The sequence below is a fragment of the Aptenodytes patagonicus genome, chromosome 5 (assembly GCF_965638725.1).
Source record: "Aptenodytes patagonicus chromosome 5, bAptPat1.pri.cur, whole genome shotgun sequence".
Lineage (NCBI taxonomy): Eukaryota > Metazoa > Chordata > Aves > Sphenisciformes > Spheniscidae > Aptenodytes > Aptenodytes patagonicus.
In genome coordinates this window covers 49395737-49416060 of record NC_134953.1, presented here as the reverse complement: position 1 = coordinate 49416060, position 20324 = coordinate 49395737, and the positions used below count along the sequence as shown (strand labels likewise).

Here is a 20324-nt window from a genome sequence, read left to right as displayed (position 1 = left end):
AGGCCCCAGTGCCCCCTGCTTTTCTTGCTTCCCTCTCTAATAAGGCTGTCATGGCTGATGCACCCACACTGCTCCTCTGGAGAGACCTCACATCCCTTCTGTACCCCAACTATGCTTCTTTCCTTGGGTAGCAGAGGGGACCTTGCCTCCCAGTTTGGGAAACACCGACTCAGGGGACTTAGGAGCAACAATTCAGAAGCAGATCAAAGAATATTTCAGCTTTTCAAAGGAAGAAACTGAGATGCTGAGAGACCAACAGCCATGTCCTAAGTGAGACTATGTTTCTCAGACACAGTTCTTCTGGGTGCCTGCCACCCTGCCTCACAGCTAGCGGTGCTCCCAGATCTCGAGAAGAGCTGCTCCCTGGCATCGGCAGAGGTTAGAGCCACAAGGAAAAAACCTGAAGTTAGCTCCCAAGCAGCAAACATTAACATACAGAGGAATGAGGTGTGCTGCACTGTGGTACTGGGAAAACTTTGAGGACTTCTCTGCCATGCTGTGAATATGAGTGTCTCCCTTGCAGGGCTGGTGAAGGCACATCATCTGCCACCGCCTGGGATTTGTAACTGCTGCTGAGGCAGTTGGGGAATCTGTGTCAGGGAGCTGCTGAGAGCACGTTCCGGAAAGGCACATCAAGAGATAAACAAGAAAGCCTGGAAGTTTTAATCCGTGAGGCTGCCCGGATACCTGCAGGTGCTTCTGACTGAATTTTGTGTCCTCTGCAATTAGTCAGGAAGGAGTTAACGCACGTGCCCTATGAGACAGCCAGAACAAGTGCATCCGAAACTCTAGCAATCAGAGGCAAGTAACAATTATTAACGCCTCGGCATTTAATGTGGCAGATCGCTTACGCCCCCAGTTATATTGTCTGTTCAATTCCAGAGCACTCGGAGTTGTCAGTCAGCAGGTCCATAGATCATGGCGACCTTAGCATCATGTCAAGGGGCTTCACTCCATCAGGGATAATGAACATCTCCCACCGGTTTCTTCCCATCATTCATTTGAGATCCAGAAGTTCATCATGCAAATGACAAACAATGTTAATTTTCTGCAAATAATTCCTCCAGATGTCCACGGGATTCCGGCACTCCTTGCCCAGAACAGTAAAATATGTTTGTCTTCCTCCCTATAATTCATCACCAGGCCCACAAATTTCCCCAAACTCTCTATAAACAAAGTGGGAGGCAGAGCGCACAGGATAATAGTTCACTGCAGACGTGTCTCGCGGTCTTTCCGTGATGCACACGGGGAGAAGAGTGGTGGAAGAGGTCAAGAAGTTTCTTCTCAGGTGAGCTGACTTTGACTGCACTTAGACTTGCAAATACAGTGAGTGTGATGGACTGAGCCAAGCCTCACACAAACACAAGTCAACATGGGAGGAGAAACTCAGGAGGAATATTTCTGGGCTTAAAATTTAGGTCTGGTCTGCAGGAATGGCTAGATCTGGAGTGAAACCTGCTGCAAACCTTATCTACGTCACTAGGGGACTCTCCATCGGGTGGTTAGGCTTTATCATGGATCTGTATCAAGCTGTGTTTTCAGATGAGTACTGAGGCAAATAGGCAGAGTTTGGTTTCTCCAAGCATCTTTCAGCTTCCTGAACTACAGATCCAGCCAAAAATATATGAAGAGCTCAAAGCCAGGGAGGTTTGGGTTGCAGAGCACAAGAAGAAGTTTTAGCTTGGACAAATTTGAAGATATGATGCAGGAATTAGCTCCAGCAAATGTATCTGGAATAGGGCAGGCCCATGATGAGGCAGCCAACAAAATGGCTGTACTTTTTACATGCACAAGAGGTTGGCAAGCAGCTAGAACAAAAATACAAGGAGGATGGTACAAATCCCGGGCTCCTGCCAATGTTTCAAAGAATCCAAAGTTCAGGAGAGTTTGGGGGCACTCAGATTTGCCTCAGGCTTGAAGAGCTTCTGTATTTGTGATTTATTTGGTTGGAGATATATATAGAGAGTTTTATTTGGAGAGAGAGAGAGAGATAAAAATATATAAATAAAAAACATGAACATCCCAAAACTATTTCCTCTCTGGCTGCTGAGAACACCCAACCACCTGCTCCTGCCTTGCGTTGGCACCCATGAAGTGCTTGAGTCATCTTGGGGGCTCAGTCCTGAGTTACACCATGGAAATGGCCTGGCCTTGGAGACAGGACTGTCTCAGCATAGGTGAATGATGGAGCCACCAGCTAAGAGCAAGGCCTGCACATGCCAGAGGAGAGAGCACCCGAGACTCCACAGGAGGTCCTGTGAGGGCACAAGGTCCCTCTTACCGATGGCACAACTGAGCAGTGTGTGGTGGGTGAGTCACTTAACAGAGTACAGCTTTGAACACCCTTGAAGCATCCTCTTGACTTCAGCAGGGCTTTGCTTTGATGGATGGGTATTGCTGCTCTGCACTTCTCGATCTGTTTGCCACAACCCTAGCAGACGCAGCTTTGCTGTGGCTTTTTTCTCTCCATTCCCCCAGCTCCTGCCACCCCTCAAAGCACATACCCGCTCCCTTCCCTGCTGGTCTTTTCACACTGGAAGGGTTTTTGAAGGTCCCTCTAAGTGGCAGCTGCTGTGTGGCTTTTTGGTTTTTTTGGTGTTTTTTATGATGAGTTGGAAATTAATTTCTTTTTCACTGGCATTGGACTATCCATTCCCCATGTCACAGTGCAGAATGAGGTCGTAACTCTCTTGGCTGCCTCGTGGCTGAGTTATGGGGTCTTCTGTAGCATAGCCCAAAGGGTTTAATTTAACTGCGGATGTTTTGAAGAAAGCAGTGGAGATCTGACAACTGTCTGGTGCTTTTGCTGTCCATACACTTGGAAAGTTTTTCTAATGTTTGACTGAAAGGTCCCTTGTTTTAGATTAAGCCTAGGATTTCTTGTCTTTTCCACAACAGAGCTGGGAACAGTTGTTTTTCTTTTCCCCTTCCTTTTTGCTTGTCTGAAGACTGTAACCATGTCTCCATCCTCTCTAGACTGAGCATCACAAATGCTTTCCATCTCTTCTTGCCAACCATCTCCTATAGATTTCCAGTCAGTGTTGTCTGTCTCCTTTGGACTGTCTCCAATTGTTCATACCATCTTGGAGATCAGCATCCCAAACTGGACAACATGTTCCAGCTGAGATCTTAACAGTGCAGAAGGCATGTGAGGATAATTTGGACCGCTTATGCATGACATCTTTTTTGTGCTTTGATCCTGGTTGCCCTTGGCATGATCTTGAACCTGTTTTGGGGCAAGTGGGGTGAAATGTTTCAGTTACTGTCTAGGACACCTGTTGTTGCCTCCTTGTCACTACACGCAGACACTAATAAAGACCATCTGTTGCAGGAACGGGTGTCTCGAATCAGGGATGCTCGGGTGGGCTAATATGAAAGGACAAAAGATGCAGCCTGCTTGCAGGAACTGAAGCTCGTTAACCCCCCTGCAGATGCTCTCCATATAGGCTCCTTCATGAGACTATTTACAGGGTGCTTTAATATGCGTGTGATGCCTATTAATATGCAACCTGTGTTGAGTCCCACCTTAGCTGATTTGCCGTAGCTTTCCCAAGTGTCTGCTTGCAGCTGGATTGATGCCATGGGTTGCTTGTCTGGCAAGTCTAGAGCCTGGAAGAGCCACCAGTGACTTGGATTTAACCCTTGTTGCTAAACGTGTTGGTGTCTCTCACCTCCCTATTGCTAGAACTAAGAGATTTGGCAAGTGGTCCCTTATCCTTGCTTCCCTCTTGCTTTCTTCACTCCTGCAGGCTCCATGCTGTCAGCTCTATGCTTACTGATGGCCTTTGACTCCTCCCAAGAAACAGAGGCTAACTGCATATCTGTGCTTTCCCAAAAATCAGTTCTGGGGTGGCAGTGGGAAGAGTCATTTGCAAGCTCTGCCTGGACAACCCCTCAGACCTGCAGGGTTTGGGGTCAGTCCCTGGGCATGACACCAGGGCTTTGCTGCCTGTTTAGTGTGCCTTCCATATGGGAAGAAATTGGTGGGGTTGTGTCCACTGGAGCACTCTTCTACTCACAGGGCTGTGGAGGAGCCATGGGGAAAGAGACAAGTCCTTGCTCTTTCCTCATTTCTAGCTCTTTGCCTTTTTGTAATTTCTCCTTACAAGCATCAGCTGACTCATGGTTTTTTTTATGCCCAGCCCTGCTTTGGTCCCCTTAATGAGTAATAACATCTTAATGACACTCCTGGGGCGTTGTCCCTGGCAGGGCAGCATCTAATCCTGTAGTATTTGCTCAGTTGAATGGGTCACTGGTTTTACTGGACTTGTATGAAGGACATTATACAGATCCAAGTGCAGTTGAGGGGCTGGGCTAAGTCTTGGGCTCTTGCAAGAGGGTGGGTATATTTCCTCCAGCTTGACTTTGGGGTGTGGAGAGCAAAACCAATGCATCTAGTTGTGGATCAGGGTGGCAATAACAGTCATAAGCAGGAGAGGATTTGATCCCAGCCTACCTGCTCGTTGGCTTGTTAGCTAACCCAGCTGGAGGTAGAAGGGAGGGCAGGTCCAACCAATGGCTGGAAAAGGTGAGTAGGAAACCTCAGCCTCCTGTGGGAAGGAGAGACTGAGGTCCTCAGGTGGTTCTCCTGCTTTTCAGGACTGGGCCTAAACTAGAGCGTGGTTCTGACAAACCCTGAAGACCTTATGACCTCCTAGCAGTAAGGATGGAAATGCAGATTTACTGTGATGTTCTGGTGCAACTCCTCAGGTGATGCTTGTGTAAGTACAAGATGTGCTGCCTTTGATTTAACCTCTGTCTCAGTGGAAACGACCAAAGAGAACCTGCAAAATCCCTGGTGTTTCTCAGGAGTTTACCCGCAAATGTGGAAGTAAATCAGTGTAACTGGCTTGTCTTACCTTTACCAGAGTCTTTTAGGCAATTGTCTATTTCTGGCTTCACTTGGACACTGTTTGCAGTCCAAATACTGACAAGTTCTGTGGGACAGCCCCCACCTCCACCTTAAACTTGTCCCCTGGAGTCAGGCGATTAGATGAGACTCTCTTTCATCTAAGTGCTTTTTTTATCTTTCTGATCTGTGGAGGGAAGCTGGCAGATATCCTCTTTAAAGGTAAGGAGAATGGAGCCAACATTTTGTATTCCAGAAATCTCATTATTTTCCAACTAATATGCTGATTTTGGCTGCTGAGGTTTGGCAGTGACACAAGGGTCGTTGCTGAACAAAGCAGAAGCAGGTCCATCCTGGAGAAGCCTGCATGGGTAAAAGATATGCATTTTCTATATGTGAATTCTCTGGGTCATGTCAAGGAGTGAGGTGTTGTGGGTAATTTCCCTTTGACTCTGACTTGATGGTAGATTTCACAAGAGGAAAAAGTGTGTTTTAAGAAGTTACTTGATACTGATCTGTCCGGAGTGCTTTTCCCAGGCTGGATTTGGGGAGGGATTATCTCAGATTTTCATTTAGTTCTGAAATCCTGGGTATTGATTTTGCAAACTAAAACCCCTTCGCAGCAGGCTGCTTGTTCTGTCGTGTTGTTTTAGCTTGATGCATAGGAAAGAATTTATATTTTCTGAACGGATGGGGCCAGTGCCTTGCCAGGGTAAATCAGCATTGTTCAAATATTTAAAGGCAGATGCATCAATACTGGCAGCTGAGGATCTGGCTTACTTTGATTAAAATCTGATCAAGATTACTCAGCCTTACCAAGGGACTTGGATTACCAGTCTATAAAAAGAAGAGGAGGAGAGGAGAGGACATTAAATATAAAAATAATCCAATGAAGGATGTGAAGCTAAACTCATTGCAAATTGAACAATAATGAAAACATCCTCCTTAAACAGGTGGAGGGCAGCAGGGCTTGCAGGTGAACATTGGGCTTGGAGCTAGGTCTGAGGTAGAAATATTGCTCTTGGGTTTCTCGTGGCCATGGCCACTTTTAAAAGCAGATTTTTTTTCAAAGGAGAACCTTGCTTATTAGAAAATCCCCCAGGGAGTGTTGCGGGAGGAGATGTGGGTGACAAATCCTTTGGAAAATCCTTGCCTCTGCTTCCTCAGGAGACCTGGGCTAGTGCCAAACCTCACTAGCAAAGAGGCGATTGAAGCTGAGGAACAGAAAATCAACTCTCTTACAGATTTCAAAATGTGAAATGTGCATTTGTCTTTAGGGTTTCTTACAGTGGTTGAACTTCAACTCTCCCATTACAACACTTTTTCCCCCGGTTCTTCATTCTTTTTAAAATGTATTTAAGGAATATTATTATGCCATGTGATTAGGCTTGATGGACAGTGACTGATAGGGATGCTGCACCAAGCCCTTTGGTTGCTGGGCAGTCAGCAGCAGTGGCCTTTTTCATGAGCCTGTCAAACCACTCAGCACATGTCTAGCTTTCCCAAGATTTCTTATGGATATGGTCCCTAAACTCAGTAAAATCTGGTCTTCCCTGTGCTACTGTGAAGTAGTGGTGTAGCTACTGGTAGGGCAGGCATACTTGGGTTAGATGGCTTTTGAAGCCCCCAAACCCTATTTGGGGCAGCAGATTATCTCTGCTCTTAATGGAGCACACCAGCTCAATGGGCTTGCTTGGATGGGAAGAACATCCCTTGGTGATCTTTGTTAAAGATGTGTGGAAGGAGATCTTTTACAGGGGTTGCAGAACTTTTGACTAGTATGTCCTTTTGTATCCAAGACAGGCAACGGTGAACAAGATGCACGGTGAGCTAGCTGGTCTAGGAGTCTGTTTGAGGTGACTGGAAGATGCTTTGACTACGTCAGAGGACTCTGTGAGCCTACAGAGTGGGGCTGAGTGGCCTTAAAAATACTGGTGGCTTAAACTGACACATCTAAGATTGCTGGAGGAAAGGTGAGGGGGTTGTTGTGGGACCTCCTGGGCAATTATATACTTGGATGGTCAGCGATACTGCCTGAATGCCCCAGCAGTGATGCCAGTCTGTCCAGTTTTCTTTAATTGGAATTAGGGTCAGATGAGGATAAGATTGTGTTTTAATAAGTATTTGTCAGCAAGTGCTTTCCCTTCCCCCTCCCCCCTAATATTGTTAATTTTCCTTGCAGTAACACATGTGTCGTTCAGCTTCTGTTGCTCCATGTGTCGTGCTCTGTTACTCCATCTCACTCGGAGCCGCAGAGCAAAGGGAACGCTGCCAAGGCTTTTTCTGGGAATTTGCTCTGGTCCTGCTACTTCCCTGGGAGTGCTCAACTGATGTGTTTTGTTTGCAGGGGGAATAAAATGCTCAAATGTCAGTTTCTGAATGGACTATCAGAGACCAAGGCAAGGACCAACTGCTCCTTCGTCTTTGTGAGCAGGTGCCCACATACATATAGCCACGGTAAGTTTTGGGCAATGAATTTTTGAGAGAGAAAAGTTGCTAAGCAGTAAATGTGACCTTCTTGCCCTATTTTAAAAGATGTGAGACTTTGCTTAAGGCAGCCTTAGGATAAAGGTGCTTCCCCCCAGCCAATGCTTTCCCAGGTCCAAAATGGGGGCTACAAGTGGCTGTGATACCCCGTGGAAGGGCACTCCTCTCTGTCTGAGATGCAATTGTATTTTCACATGGGCTAGGTGTGAAACAGTGTTAAAAAACATTGTTAATTGAAACGCATTGGTGAACACATTTTTAAAACACCTGCTTTCTTGTTGGAGACATGATTATACTTACCCAAACTGCTGCAGGGAAGGTAGAGATGTGGTGCTTTCTGCGGCTGGCTGGGCTGTTCATTTGTTAGCACGGGGTTGGAATTCTGATGACTCAGAAGGGAGCTTGGCTGCCCCTCAGCTATTTGCAGATCTGGAGATCAGTGGTACTGTGGTTATGAACCAGGACTCTGAGTATTGCACTGAGCAGAGCTGGGACCAAAAGCCACCTCAGTCTCAAAGTGCGTATAAAAGCAAGCAGCTGAGGGTTCCCAAGTGCCAGGTTTGCACAGGGCACTCGCAGGCAAGTCCCAGAAAAATAATAAGGTGATGCTAGGTATGGGATTCTTGCTGCTTGCCTCAGTTTCTTTCAGGCCATGGGAAGGAGCAGGGGGAATTAAAAATTTCAAGCCTCTGTTTGAACCATCTGAAGTAGATTAGGAATGAGAGATGAATGTTGTGCAAAAACAGGGGCTTTACTACTGCAGGAGCTGGCGATGCTGAGTATCTTATACTTTCTGATTTATAATTCCTTCCTGATCTGGAGTCTTCTATCAAATATCTTCGTACACAAAGCCTGAGGAATATTTGATGGGAAAGCCCTTTTTCTTGTGGGACATGCCTGTGAGCCTTCTCTACCAGGTAACAGCAACTGAGGAGCTCTTGGCCACTAGAGTAGGCCAGAATTACACATGCACAGGACTGGTGAGCAGTGGTCACTAGTTTGTATAGCTCCATGAACCGCACCTATGCCTGCAGCACCCTGGGTTGCAGAGCCTGTGTGCTTACTCAATGTATTTAACCTCAGCTCTGGGTGCAGCAGGTAGCTTCATGCCATGCTCTGAGCTCCTGAGCTATGTTTGACCCTCTGTCCTACCTGGGTTTCCTCTTTCTGAGGTCTCTAAGAGTTGGACAGGTCAGATGCCCACACCCAGTTTTAATACCCTTCCTTCTTGCCTTTCGTTTTCTTCCTTGAGAAAACAGGGTTAATGTGGTTTTGGCTCCTTTTTGCCCACCCTAATAACTTTCCAGCCTGATGGCTGATTGCAGTTGTGTGTGACAGAGATCTTAAAGATAATGAGTTCCTACCAGCTTGATATAAATAGATGGCCAGGGAGAATACTTTATCTTTGCCCCTCTCCGCCAAGGGAGTTCAATCCTTATCAGTCCAAGAGCATCTGTGTGTGAGAGAATGAGGAAGAGAGAGATGTTATGAATGTCCATGGGGAAAACTTGGAGCCGGTATCCCGCTACATCCTGGAGAATCCCCCCATGATGTGTAACTCCATGGAAAATGGAAGTATTGCTGGCTCTGCTACTGAATGATCACTGTGTGAGGCTTTCTGTTGCTTTCTTTCACCGCAGCCTTTCATCAGGGGCTGAAAGCAGCAATGTGTGTGGTGTTGCTGACCTGAGTCGGAGCAGAGAGCTCAGGGACAGGAGCCTGGCACTGGAGCAGAGGGTTGCAGCCTGCTTCCCAGGGGGATGAGGCTGTTCTAGCCTCTGGCTGGTTGACAGGGCAGCTTTCCCCTGCAGCAGCACTTGCTTTCCCTGGGCAATAGCCACTGTTTCTAGGATGGTCCTCTGGCTCATCACCCAGCTCCTTTCCTGCCCTCTTTGCCTTCTGCAGAAAGCTGTTTAATCAAGGGTGTATCAAAATCCATCTGTCTATGCTGGTGTCAACAACCCAGCTTCAGGGACATTTTAAACAATTTTCTTTCCACACCCTGTAATGGATTTCATTGCCGAGGGGATGGAGAGCAGGGTAGCAAAGGTATTTTAATTACATCTGATTGTGGCATCTTGCAGGCTTGCCCTGTCAGTTGTTCTGGCACAGAACCATTTAGAGCCCACTTTTGCCAGCACAGGCATGTTAGCTGGAGGTTTAGTGGTCACAGAGGAAAACATTGATATTTCACGCCTGACATCATCTTGGGGCTGTGTCTTCTCTCTCTACCCTGCTTTTGTGGCATCAGCTTCTTCCACATTAGAGGATTTCAATCCTTCCATATCATGTGGGTGTAGTAAAAGTAGTAAAAAACAGTCACCTGCCCTATTGTGTGGGCATCATATCTGGGCAGAGCAGAGGTACTTTGCTTGCTCTTAAGAGAACCTGCCTTACTGCAAGGGAGATGTCTGTTTGAACCCTTTCCCCAGCTCACATCTTGGTTTCACAGCCTGTTAACATAAAAAGGGCTTCCATTTTCTCAGTCAAGTAGGGGAAGGTTGAAACGCTGTCTCCAGCAAGACTATTTGGGGGAAGAAGGAGGGAATGAGACAGGGAAAGCTGCTAGTCTCACTGTACTGAAACACCCGGATCAGACCCATGGGGCTGGATCAGCCAGTGGAGTAAGTCCTGGGACAGGCAGGAGCAAGCAGGTGCAATAAAGCATATTTTTGGAAGCGCCTGCTCACCAAACAAGAGGAACTCCAGCTGAGTGCATGTTGAAATGTCAATAACTACTGTATCTTTACATGGCTTTAGGTGTATTTTCACTAGCACTCAGGGCTAGTGGTATCTGCAATGCTGCCTACATGTTTTCCAGAGCATTCAGCTGGTAGCAGGTCCCAGTGCCCATGCTTTGACCTGCCTTTTCAAAGTGTTTAGCACACAAAAGGCAGAAACTGAATCTAACCTGGGGTTTAGAGGAAGGAGAGTCCGAGGAGGAGGGCAGAGTTAAGGTCATTTTTTTTGTATGACTACTAATATGTGTTTCCATTCTTGCCAAAGCTTTTGGTTCTGATTTAATAGGAAACTTAATCCTCAATATCCACAATTTTTCAGTGTTGGAATGTGTTTGTGTTCCTAACAACACTTATCTGTGTCATTTCCTCCTCTTAATAGATATAACCTCAGCTGCAGATTAGAGAAGTGTTTTGTTTGTGATTCCTAGGTGCTCTACACTTGATGCATTTGTCTTCCTACAGATGCGGGGCAAACTCTGCTCCTCTCTTCTGGCCTGGGTTGCAATGATGGATTAAGTAGGTAAGTAATAGAGTGGTAATGAGATAACCACTGACATCAAGCATTAACGTGGGAATAAATGAAGTTACCATGCAGAACTAATGGCCTGAACTATCACTGGGTTGTAATTAATGAATGTGGTGGCTGAGATTTACAAGGATATTTTAGGATGCTGCTTGCATGCAGCTTTGGGTTTTATGGCTTGGTTGGAGAGAAATCAACTAATGCCAAGAACTTAATGAATGGACAGAAGCTGTTCTTTGTCAGTTTGTAGTACCCCTTTTGTGGAAGAGGCTAGACTGGCACGTGTTTCAGGGGAGACATCGCTCTCTACAACTACCTGAAAGGAGGTTGTAGCGAGGTGGGTGTCGGTCTCTTCTCCCAAGTAACAAGTGATAGGACGAGAGGAAATGGCCTCAAGTTGCGCCAGGGGAGGTTTAGATTGGACATGAGGAAAAATTTCTTGGCCAAAAGGGTTGTCAAGCATTGGAACAGGCTGCCCAGGGAAGTGGTTGAGTCACTGTCCCTGGAGGTATTTAAAAGACGTGTAGATGAGGTGCTTAGGGACATGGTTTAGTGGTGGACTTGGCAGTGCTAGGTTCACGGTTGGACTCGATGATCTTAAAGGTCTTTTCCAACCTAAACGGTTCTATGATTCTATGTGGAGTATCTGCCTTTTCTTTACTTCAGGGGGGTAGAAGGTAGGATGCTGTGGCCTGACTCTGGGTCACTCTCTAGTGCCTAGTAGAGATGTTGCAAAGTATCTTGGAGGTTTTGTTTCTTCTTCTGTTTTATTAGGGCAGAGTAGCAGGAGTCTTTGTCTTTGTGGAAACAGTACATTTGAAGTGAGCCCATGCAGCAGGCTGCAAGTTTGCTTGTATGTAGAAGGGATTGCTGGTGATGGGGATTCTTCAGCCAGGACCTCTGAACTGAGCAATGACAAGCTGCCCTGTTTTGCCCCATGAAGGTAGGACATGTAGTTCCTTCTTCAGGTCTTCTCCTCCCTGCAGCTGTGGCTCTACCTCCTGTATGTCACCCCCTCCCTCACCCTATGGTCTCACTTCGGTGTCCCCTGTGATCCGATGACTGCCTGCACCTAGCGTGTGAGCCTCCTGGAGCAGGAGTTGAGGTGTCCAAGCTGCATACATGTTGTGTGCCCATGCTCAAGGGGCCTTGTCTGGAGAGCTATCCCTCCCTGCTCGCACAGCTTACTAGGCGTGTGACCCTGCTAAACACTTCGCAGATGTGTGAATAACACTTTTGAGGTGGTTGCTAGGCTCATGCAGAAAACACAGCAGAGCAGTCAAAATTCTTCATGTTAATTGGTAGGAATACTCCAGCCATCTAACTGCTGCCTCCCTCATCTTTCCATAGCAACACTCTCTCTACAGCAGCCCAGGTGCTTGTGGTTGGATATAGTCGGATTTTTTGAGCCCTCTGTCTTCCAAATTGCCCCTTGGAGCATGGAGGAAACATCTGTACTTTTAAAGTATGGGCATCATGTGGTACATCAAATAGCTTCCCTTGGTGTAACCATATTCCTCTTTTATGCTGTCAGAGACAGAAAACTTTGGAAACATGCCTGAATTGAACCCTTGCATTTCTTTGGTGGAAAGGGCTGTTGCCCTGTTTTTTTAATGGGGAGAGAAAGGTGCTGAAAGAATACTGAATATTTCTCTTCCTTCCCGTGGCCTGAGCCGTCACACCTTTCTGTGAGCTGGAGAAAGGAGAGGGACTGGTGAGCAAAGGAAAGGACAATCTTTTTCTCTCCTGCAGAGCCCAGCCTGGATGCCGCTGTGATGTCTCCTTCAGGAAGCCAGGACGGTGGCTGGAAGGAGCTGCAGGTGAGAAGAAGGAGAGCGGACAGGAGAGAGAAGAGTGGCTCAGGCATTGCATCATCCTCACCTCTGCTCCCCGCTGTGAATAAAGGTGTGTGGGACACATAAGACAGCACAAATAGGGGTGCTGCCTGTTGGGCGATGCCCAACTCTGCCAGCATGGGCAGAATTGGGCATCGCAGAGCAGAGGGCTGGTGCAGAGGACAAGGCATCCTCTCTTCCTGCTCCCCACCTCTCTGAAACATTCTCCATGCATATTCTAGCACCATTATCTCTTTCAGGACCTGTTTTACAGGCATTTTTAATGATTTCAGGGGAAAATGAGATGTGGATAGCTGGTGATGAACCCAGCCCAAAGCTGCCCAGACCTGGGGGAGGTTGCCACTTTGCCTGGAAGCATTACATTTCCTTGGTGCAGGCTCAGTAGTTCCCCTCCATGCTGAACAGGATGAAGAAGTTTCCACCTGTTGGACCAGCACAAGCCAAGACCCAAACTGAACAAAGAATGGACGGTGTATTTGGGGATATGTAAATCCTCCTCCCTCAGCTTTGGGAAGTTTATTGCCCTCAACAAAGTGCACAGTGTGGCTGTCATTCCCGAGGAGCCCAGACGGGCTGGTATGTGACAGGGGAAGATTACCCAGGCTGTTCTCCAGAAGGCAAATGAGCAGCAATTTTCCTCCGACCAGTTCAGGATAAAGTTAATGTAGGGAAAGCCATTAAAATTAATGCTGGTAAACAAGGATAAAAACCAGCAGGGTTGTAACAAAATTTGGACCAGGTTGGATTTCCCAGCTGTTGTGTTGCACGCTGTTTTAAAGGCAGCAAGTGGAGGGAGGGGGTAAGCTGAGCTCAGAAAGCTTTTTTCAGAGGGGACTGTGACATTGGGATTGGGGGCATCTGGGCTCCAGTGGCACCGGCTTCATGGTCCAGCACTTTAATCCACTGAGGCCCACTGTCATTTTCTGGGAAACAGTGATGCTGTTGTCTGATGGTCGTTACATCTCAGATCTGTTCATGTAATGGTTATCTGCTCTCCGCCAGAGCCTGCCCTCAAAATCCAGGCCCTGCTCTAGGGCTCTGGGAATGTGCCCACATGTGCTTGCTGGCTGCAGGTGTTTTGTGTGAGCATGTTTGGGAGCAAATCTCAGGCTGTTAGGGCAGCGACTCACTCCAAGAAGCTGATTCTCAGAGTTCAGATGGGAAAGGTGCAAAGGGGCACGGCGATTCCCCTTTCTGTTTCATCTGCTCCAATGTGAATGGGAGCATGCTCAGGCTGGGCAGAGTGAGGATTATTTGGGATGTGGGTCCACTACACTGGGAGGAAGGCTCAGGTTTGATGCCTTGTCTCATATTGGTGGTGGGTACAGGCTAAACGGGGCCCAGGGCATCCCAGGCAAAATACCCGGGCACAGGAGCTGTGTGTTACTGCACTCTTCTAGGTAAACGGCTTTTTCCAACCCCACAGCATACTAACATAAACCAGTGAACTTCTCCAAAATTCCTGGCACCAGATATTCAACTGACTTGATGCTTTGGAATAGGTCAACTCTAGTATAACCAAGCCAAAATGTCTAGCCCCAGAATTGAAGTAATGGCCCATATTTTCAAGTGACCACTGATTTGATGGTAGTGGTGACAAGGGAGAGGTACAAAAGCAGTTAGCCACTTTCTTGCGGTGCCTGAGAGATTTGGATAGTATGTTTGAAAAGAAAGAAGGCAATAGTCTCGTCGCTGAGCACAGCTATCTTCAGCACAGATGAACAACATAGATGCCAACAGCCATAAAAAACTCCCCAGTCCACCAGTCAGTGCAAATAGCAGCAGAAAGATCCTTTGGTTCCTCAAGAGGCATCGTATTCCTTGTATCTCCCTAGTGAGGCTGTGTTTGCTCTGATTTCAATGATTTTGATGGCCCTGTCCTGGATGGTCAGGTTTTGCAGGAAGGGTTCAGTTCTGGTGGAGTCTCCATGCAGCCACTTGCAGAGTGAAGTGAAGCTGCTGAGATAAAGTGCTGCAATGTCTCCAGCCGAGTGCGGGGGGAACTAGAGCTGGATGTCTAAAGTCATCCTCATCAAAGAGATGAGGAAAAGTCTGGGCAGGTCGAGACTGATGCTGGAATGGAAAGCGGTGTGGAGAGAGGCCCAACACACAAGTCGTCTTTTGGAGTTCTCATTCCTGGGGGAATCCACAGGGGAGACATCAGCCCCTTTTCTCCAGTCAAACTGCCGGCAGGTTGCTGTCTCAGAGGTACTGTAGGTAAAGTGGGCAGAGGTGGAGAGCTTTCTTTTGTTTTTCATGAGACATCGCCAAAGAATCAGGGTGACGGAATTATTTTTGTGGAAGTGACTATGTGAAATATTTTTTCATTTTGATTGTTTGAAAACCAAAACTGTTCATGGGTTTTAAAATTCATGTCCCCTCCGGGTTGCTTTGCTTTGTTTTGTTTCTTATTCCCTCTCTCTTATTCCTCAGAGGGAACCATCCAAACCTAAACAGTGTGTTATTTCTTGAGGAAATGTAATCGTTTTCCAGTCAAACCTAGGCTGGAAATGCTTCTGGTGATTCATTTGTCTGAGAAATTTAAAAAAGCTTGGATGGAACAGAAACCAGGCTGGTTCAGGGGAAGCTTTCTTGTGTTTGAAGACCCACTTGAGCGGGGGAGTTGTTTCAAAAGCTTTTTATTGGAAAAAGAAATTTTTTATAGGCTTTGTTTGGGAGACTTGGGCTCCAGCCATTCTTCTGTTGCAGCTTCTTGTATGGTACCAAGATCTGGAGCCTGGCCATTCCTGTCCCAGCTTCCCATGCCTGCTGCATTGCAGAGCTGTGCCACCTCTCACCTGAGTACTGTCTTGAGCCCTTTGCTCTCCAGGGCCACCGCTTCTGCAGGGTGGGATGGAGGTGATGCCATCTTTGCCTTGATAATATTTTGTACCAAAAGTCTTCCCCAGGAATGAGGATCATATGGGTGCAGAGCTGTGTCTTGAGTGCAGCAGGGACCTTCTGCCATCGCACAGTGAAGGGTCCAGGTCCCACATTCATCATTACAGTCTGCTCAAGCTCCTCACCACCAAGAACCTCTTTCTGAGGTTTCCCAACATCCAGCGAGGTTCAGAGCCAGGCACTAGAAAGGCAGATGCTGTGGGTAGTAACCACCACAAAGTCCCCTGCAGAATATCTCTCTTTGGCCTTCAGTTTCCCCACCTGTAAAACAAGCGCGTTTTAATGGTGTGCTCTTCGAGGCATGGCTTTCTGTTCCCTCATACAACAAGGAGTTGTGGAAAACCACCAGGCAATGGCTGAAATCAGATGAGCCGGTCTGTCACATCCCAAGAGCAATCATTGGTTTCGGGGGCTGTTCTTATCATCTCCGTGGGATGTCCCAGAAGTAGCTTGCTCGGAGGCAAGGTGCATCATGAAAACGGGACCGTGCTGGAGAGGCTTGGGCAATGGGGATGCTTCACGTGGGATAGGAGCGGTGGCAAGTGCCTGTGTGTCTGGAAATACAGCAAGAAGTGGGCTGGATAGAGGAGACCTCCTACTCCTGTTGCTGTCTGCTCTGCGAGCTGCCAGCTCTGCTGTCTAGTGCTGGTCAGATCCAGGGTGTAACTGCTCATCTCCAGTCCCTGCCTCCTCTGTGCCCCACATGCTACTTCTCCTATAAATAGCCCGGTGGGAAGGAGAGCACAGAGCCACCGCAGATGGCCCCCAGTTCCACGTGCAGTTGTGTGTGAGATCCCAGATAGGGGCTGTCAATTCCTTGCCTCGAGCCACCTGTGAAACCTCATTAAAAATGGTGTCCTTTTCCTTAACCCTCATCGCCCCCTCCCTTCCCACTTCAACTTGCCTGCATTCAAGCACCCTTATTAAACATGCACTTCTAAGCAAGGAGCGCTGACTTCCCCTTAATTGAGGCATAATAATTAGAGCATTAACACATTAGGAGGGTGAGACAGCATGTTTAGCTTTTGTGATTAATTATCTGAGGATTGTAATAAGTTGTTAAGACATTAATTACTCTGGCATGTTTATTGCTCTTTATTGCAGAACAGACACTTGGTAGCAGCAAGTGCTGGTGTGTCTGGAAATATAGTGAGAAGTGGGCTGGAGGGAGGAGACCACCTACTCACCCACAAAACAGTGAGCTGCTGGTGGTGGGGACATCCTCCTGAGTGGACCTTGGCGACCAAATAGGTTTATTTATCTTCCATCTCCAGGAGGCCACAGATGGATAGAAATGGTATCTGAGTCACTTAGGACAATCTAGGACCTGGGACGTCCTTTCTGATCTTTTTCATCTGGATTTTTCTCCTCTTTCAAATGAAGTGTTTCCTTCCTGATGGTTTGAGCCTCATTTGGATTTTTGTGTTTCCAAGTCTAGTCAGTGTGGCTCAGTCTCTGTCTGGATCTTACGAGGGAGGTTGTCTGTATTAAAGACAGGCTAAAGTTCAGAGTGTCAGCAGTGGTCAAGGAATGGACGAGGACTCCAGTGCCCTCCCTCACCCTGCTCCATTGGATGAATTTTCTTCTGGAGAATTGGAAAGTAGGTTAGGGAAGGGTGTTGCTCTGGCGGCAGGAGAGATTTGGACTGCCCTAGTCTGCTTTTTAGACAACAAGCTGCTCTGTGGCCCCTAGACAGCTCCACGCTGGTCGGACAGATTGGGTCTAATGGCAAAGTTCAGGCCTGGAGGCCTGGAGGATGAGTAGGTCTTGCGTGCTCCTGAAACTCTGACAAAGAGAAAAGGCAGCCAAATCAGTGGAAAGATGTGGTGGTCCTGTTCCCAGCCTTCTGCTCTTCGCATGAAATGCGCACGGTGCCAGACCCTCCCCGCCCCAACCTCCATCTGCAGTTATCTGGCCTGGGAAGAACATGGGAGACACGGTGGCAGCCCCAACCACCATCACGGGTAAATTTGGGAAGATTATGAAAGACAAGAAGGTGGGGAAGCTATGGGTGCAGTGTGTTGATATAGATTTCCTTTGGGACCCCTGGACCTGACGTTTCTGGTTTCTAGGCTGTTGCTGTGTCCTCATGTTACTCCAACATGCGCTTGTGTCTTGGGGCAGCAACTGAGGGATGCAAGGGGCAGGAAGGCAGTCTTCCTCTGTTGCCTCTTGTTAGAGTTAAAACACATGATGATCCTGACCAGTCTCTTCCTCCCCAGAACTGACCCAGAGGTCTCTTTCCCTGTGGCTTCCACCAGCTTGAGCTGGTGTCACCATCACTCAGCTGTCTCGGTGGCAGGGGAGGCCGAATCCCTTACCTGTGTGCAAGCTGGGATCCGTCTTGTGTCGGCTGAAAGCAGTCTGCTGCCTTCAGCCCCTTGGAGCCCCTGTGTGCCTCTCGCTAGCCCAGCCTGGATTTGGCATTCACTGTCAGGTGCCTGATTTCTGCATTCATGGAAAGTGTCAGCCCGGCATTTTCTGCTCAGCTCCTAGGGACAAAACAGGTCATGACTTATGCATTTTATCATTAAAAAGATAATTTCCTCTAGATGTGTGCGATAAGACAATGGCACTGACCTGTGATCCTGGCATTGCACAGCATTAATGATTTCCCTTTGCAGGTAATAAGCAGCAAATGTACACATTTTGGGGAGATCTGAATTTTTCTTTTTCCTTTTAAGACTGCTGTCTTCCTAGGCCAGACTTAATTAGCAGACCTCATTATTTCCTCAAATGTAACTTGACTTCCATTGAATGAGAATTGTTCAGTGGATGGGGAGCAGCAGAGCGGTGCTGCAATATTCATATTGTTTTAATTGCAACATTAACATTTCATGCCGCTCTTGGCATACTTTCAGGTGCGGCCCTTTAGCTCAATGCAATGCTGTGAAAGGTTGGATCAGAACAATTAGGATAGAGTGACTGGACTTCTGCATATTTTTTTTTTTTTTTTAAATGAATGCAAGCCTGCAAACTCCTTTTGTTGGGCAGAACAGGGAGTCAAGCCACCCCTGAAGTGTAAATCCTTTTTTTGGAATAAAGGATGTGCTGTAGTGCACGTTTAAATTCTTTCTGCAGAGCTGAAGCCCTGCAGGCACAAGTGATATGTGATCCACCAGGCTGATGGCACCTCCTGGGACTTGACCTTTACTGGGTGAATTGGAGAAGTCCCAAAATGTGTCTGGCGAGCTGGGCCAGCGTCACATATGAGCTGGAGGGAAAAAGGCTATTTCCCACTTCTCAATTACTTCCAGGGCTCTGGGATGCCTGACGCTTGAAATGACACTCTGAACAGGTAATGACTGGGTCAGTGCAGATCTTAAATGAGCACAGGGATTACACCGCTCTGTCCCCAAACTGCATATGGGGTTTGGCTTTCTTGCAGCAGGGTCAGACAGCGCTGAAATGCTGGGCTTAGCCTTAGCAAGCTCCAGTCACCTTCGCTGCCTTACCGTGTACCATACGCTTTCTGCTAATCGTTCCCGTACCTGAGAGCAGTGATGAGTGACGGGAGTTCCCGGCAAGAGTGACTCCAGGTTCCACCCTGGAACAGCCTAATGAGGGTCTCCTAATTGGGTCACTGAAAGGAGTTGAGCAAGGAAGGCCAACCAGCAACTCTAGTAAATGGCTTCTTGGTGTTGCTCTCCGAAGGCTGTATTGCACTGCATGACGTGTGAACTGTTTAATTGACTTTAAAGGAAAACCAAGAGGCTGCTGTGTCCCCTTCAGCCTTTAGGAGAAAGAGGCAGGGTTGCTGGGGCTCCCTCTGTCCTGCCGGGGGAAGGCTGAGCTTTGCACTCCCACTGCTGCCTGCCAGCTCCGTACCGGCATTGGCTTGGTGAGTGGGTCTGGTCTGCAGCAAGAACCTGTGTGTAGAGGGACAAGCTCCCTCTTGCTTACAATAACAAGTGCCACTAATCAGTCAACCCGCTAATGGGTAGCTTGATGTGTAAGTGATACTGCTGTGAGCTCCCTGGGCGGCTGCTCTGACTCTGGGCTGCCTTCCTGGCATTTGCTGGCAGTAGCCTGTGGATAAAACATCTTGCTGGAAGGTGAAATCTCTGTCCATGTGGCAGAGAGGCAATGGGAGGGTTGCAGGGGTGAGGGAGCCGCTCTGCCCATCACTGTTCCCTCTTGGAGCTGGGCATGTCTCTTCCATTTCAGGGAGCATCTGAACTCATCCAGAAGTCTGGGATGGCAACTCAAGCTGGAAGTGCAGCAGGACCTTGGCTTGGTCACTGGAAGAACGGCACACAGCCCATTTCCAGAGGCTTTCCAAAGGCCAAAGTGACATCTTAGCTGGCTGGCTCTCCTATCAGCCAAGCATGCTCAAAACCTTCTCCCACTAGTGGGAGCCTTCTCCCAGTGCAGTGGGATCCATGAAGCCTCATCTACTGTGGATATATAGCTTGGGTTTGGATTCTCTGGTGCCTAGTAAGCTGCTTGTGCTGAATGGAGCATCTCCCCTTGCCAGGATATTTATAGCATCTCTCTCTCTCTCTCTCTCCCACACAGATTGTCTGGTGTCTAATAAGGGATGATACACTGCAGTTTGGAAGATGCTAATAATGTCTCTCCTCTGTTTGACAGTCTGTTCCCATGAAATTTATAGACTCTGACTGTCTCTGAGACCTCTGTGTCTCTGTCAGATCAGGTTGAAATCTGTTCACAGTGTCAGAAGTTGCTGGGGAGTGGGCAGAGGACAGACTGATGCAGCGGGATCGCATATGCTTTGCACTTCTTAGGAAATTAGGCTGAAAATGTGCCCAGCTCTGTTTCCTGCAGATCTGGGGGGGCAGCTGTGGCTCAGATCACCAAATTGTGAGTTTGGGAAAGCAAGCTGGTTGTGTGGGAGGAAGGCGATGAGCTCAGAGACTACCTAGGAGAAGAACTGCTCTGCCCCCAGCCGTCTTGCGTGGGCTGCCATGCTGCGGGCTCTTCAGGCACGTTCAAGCTGCCTGGGG

General features: G+C 47.8%; 1 long non-coding RNA gene across 1 annotated transcript; it reads left to right on the top strand.

Annotated features, from left to right (window-relative positions):
• The first annotated feature begins 7202 nt into the window (after nt 1-7202).
• On the top strand, nt 7203-11537 carry LOC143160450 (uncharacterized). Its single transcript, XR_012995383.1, has 3 exons — nt 7203-7306; nt 10540-10597; nt 11375-11537. It is a non-coding gene; the product is annotated as an uncharacterized LOC143160450 (long non-coding RNA).
• The last annotated feature ends 8787 nt before the right edge of the window (nt 11538-20324 follow it).